Raw genomic sequence first — 3,619 nt, 5'->3', positions numbered from 1 at the left:
GGATGTATGTAGTCTACGCTTTGTCAAACTACTCGAGCCAATTCCTTTGCAGACAACGACTTCACTGAATTCCTGAGACCGGATCATTACATTCGGTACATCGGTGAGCATGTTCACGTGTAATAAACGATTCATTTGACACAAAATAGAGCCTCTTGAGAAAGACCTTGCCATTCAGGTAGAATATGACATGGACGACCAAGGTGGGCACTCTCTTACCCTCCTTCACTTTACCAATATATTAGAGCAGATCAGGAATGGCTTGACGCAGCGAACGTTGAAAGGAAGAAAGATCAACTGAATGCGGTCACGTACGAGACTTTTGAGATTATCATGGATCGCCTGGAGAAAGAGTACTTTGATTTGGTACGCCCCTCTGTACCATGTATAGACTCTTCTCACTTTGCCACTATGCAGACCAAGAATATACCCAAATCTGATTATGCCATGCCTTCTGAAGATTCGACTTGCGCCATTTGTGACGATTCCGAGGGAGAAAACAGTAATGCTATCGTATTTTGTGACGGCTGTAACCTCGCTGTTCATCAGGGTATTTCCCTCGAACTTTTGAACATATCATTTCACTCATGTACCAACAGACTGCTATGGAGTCCCGTACATACCCGAAGGCCAGTGGTTATGTCGCAAGTGCACCGTCTCCCCTGAGAATCTAGTGGTGAGGAGATTTTGAAAGGGCATGCATATTTCACTAACGGACATTCAGTCATGCATACTTTGCCCCAACGAGGGGGGAGCGTTCAAACAAACAGTATTTGGTGACTGGGCCCATCTTCTGTGTGCTATTTGGATACCCGAGACGCGGGTGGCAAATGAGGTATTCATGGAGCCTATCACTGGATCTGACAAAATTCCGAAGCAGCGCTGGAAATTAGTAAGTTTTTGTTTCGTCTTATGCTTCTTTCGTCCATTGACACTCTATCCAGAAATGCTCAATATGTGGCATTCGCCAGGGTGCATGCATCCAATGTACAAAGAACTCATGCTTCCTGGCCTTCCACACAACCTGCGCTCGCAAGGAAAGGTTACTCATGCCAATGAAGAGCTCGCAGGGATCTGAACCTGGTACGCTGGCATGCTATTGCGAGAAGCACCTTCCTGTATGCAATGTCGTCTCCCTTACATTGGAAACCACTCATCTTACTTTTTTATATAGAAAGAGCAGCAAGACGTTCGCCTAAAAGCTCTTGCACAAGACGGCCAGATGACTAGCCCCAGTTCCAAGCTGTCCAAATCTGCTCGTGCATATGCCAAAACTTACAAGACCGGCCCACCGCTTGTGCCACACATCATTGTTGAACGCATTCTGAATTATATCACTAAGGTGAATGTGCGCAAGAAAAACGAATTTGTATATATGGTTTGTAAATATTGGAGCTTGAAGCGTGAAGCGAGGCGGGGGGCGCCACTGTTGAAGAGACTGCATCTCGAACCATGGACAGCGTCAAACTCGGGGAAAGTACAGACCGAAGAGGAAAAGACTATGAAACTAGAGGTTCATTTTTCTTTCTGTTTCTTCTGCAATGGCTAATGTTCGTGCAGTACTTGAAAAATCTGCGCAGAGATCTGGAGTCTGTTCGTGAATTGACGCTACAAACTCGCAGACGGGAGAGCCGGAAGCTTGCACAGACTGAGAGCATCCAGAAAGTGCTCGAGATTGCACTCTTCCCTCACGAGGCACTACTCCGGCTTGCGTTTGAGAAGGTTCTTGCGTACGCGGTGCTCCAAGTCTTGAGATTGAAACGCTGACACTTCATAAGTCTTGACCGTCACAGTCTCTTCAAGCATCCGGTATCAAGGACGGAGGTCCCCGACTACTATGATGTCGTGAAAACGCCCATGACCTGGGATGCGATCGATGGGAAGCTTGATCGTCACGAGTACTGGGACCTAGAGGGTTTCAAGGTGAGCCATGCTTAGGCTAGTTTTACGCTTTCGTTTTTAACATCTCTCAGAGTGACATCGAGTTGGTACTGTCTAATGCAATCCTGTACAACAAGCCTGGTACATCTTTCTACAAGACCGCACAAAGAATACAAATAAGCAGTCAACCCATCCTTCAGGAACTCAATTCCCTGGCCTACAATCACTCACCCCTTACTCCCCCTGATCCTTCCGACTCCTCCGTTCTCTCCCAGGTGTCAATCGGAGACCTAGAACCTTTGATGGAAACACTCCAGCTACTGACGTCGACTCAAGACATTCAAGATAACACTAATCTTCTTCTTCATACCGATCCCATCTCATCACTATTCAGCTTCGAACTTCCGCTCGTGAAGCCCCCACCGCCTCCTGCCCCAGCTCCATCTCCTCCGCCGCCTCCGAAATCCAAGGTATCCAAAAAGAAGCGCATACCCAAAACTGTTGAACCTGGTCCTCTGGACACCTCCCCAGGCTTCCGTGCCCCGCGAACTCGCCGAGCTCATGCCGCAGCCGCAGCTTTCGAGGCTGAGGCTGGCTTTGAACCCGAACCTCAATCCACTGCCGAACCTGAGCTGAGAATAATCGAGGGTGATCAGAAAGTAGCTTCTGAACCACCAAAGAAACGACGCCGGCAGAGTGCAATGCCTGGGCAAGCAGAAACGCCACCCATGGTCACAGATGTAGACAGTCAGGGATTATTCAAAATGTTTGATGCCGGATGGATTTTACCGTCGGGACAACGGAGGGGCGGACGCCAGCCCGTAGAGAGGGCTCCACTTCCACCTAAGAAAAAGAAGATGGGTAAGTCGATATCTTCTTTGCTGTTTTCTTAAACTGATCGTCGTAATGAAGATCGTGGGATGTCGAGGTTGTCTGTATTCAGCACAAACGCATCAGATAATCAGACTCTGGACGAGATTTCTGGGCCTTCTGGCTTGTCTGTAGAAGAGAAAGTGGAGATGGATGTCAAATCTGGAGTAATGTCCGAGGCGAGTGCTGCTGCCCCTGACATGGATGCGCAGGCAGAGTTAGACCATGTCATCAATGAAGAGATGGAGGCACCCATGGCTCTTGATATTCCAGAGAAGCACCAGGAGGAAGAATTGGAGAGGCAGCTACTAACAGAACCCGAACCTCAACCGGAAGTTCAACCGGAGAGGCAACTACTACCAGAACCTGAACGTCAACTGGAAGTTCAACCGGAAGTTCAACCGGAGAGGCGACTATTACTGCCAGAACCCGAACCTCAACCAGAAGTTCAACCGCAGGTAATAATCCAGCTAAAGGTCACAGAGTTAGAAAAGGATAGGGAGGAGACACGATCAGAGTTAGAAGCGCGTATAGCCAAGATCCCCGTACGACCAAACACGAAGATCAATGTCGAAAACGGGAAGATTGTCGTGGAGGAGTTAGACACGCCCAAACTTCGGCGGGAAAAAGCAAGGCAGCGGAAAGCAGAAAAGGCGGCTGCGGCGGCAGCTGCAGCTGCAGCTACCCAAGGCCTTCCGCAAGCCAACGCTGAGATCCCGAAAACCAACGTCGGGACCACTCAAGATGACGTATCCGATTTATCTTCTCTGAGCGAGCTGGACAGTGATACTGATGAGAAGCCTGTGACACGGGGCGAGGCGACTACATCCAATACCATACCCGACGTAAAGCTCGCTGGAACGCGTCA

This window comes from Suillus fuscotomentosus (assembly GCF_016647785.1).
Source record: "Suillus fuscotomentosus strain FC203 chromosome Unknown F5891scaffold_288, whole genome shotgun sequence".
In the NCBI taxonomy this organism is placed as follows: Eukaryota; Fungi; Basidiomycota; class Agaricomycetes; order Boletales; family Suillaceae; genus Suillus; species Suillus fuscotomentosus.
The sequence above is the reverse complement of the archived record's forward strand: the minus strand, read 5'-3'. Positions refer to the sequence as shown.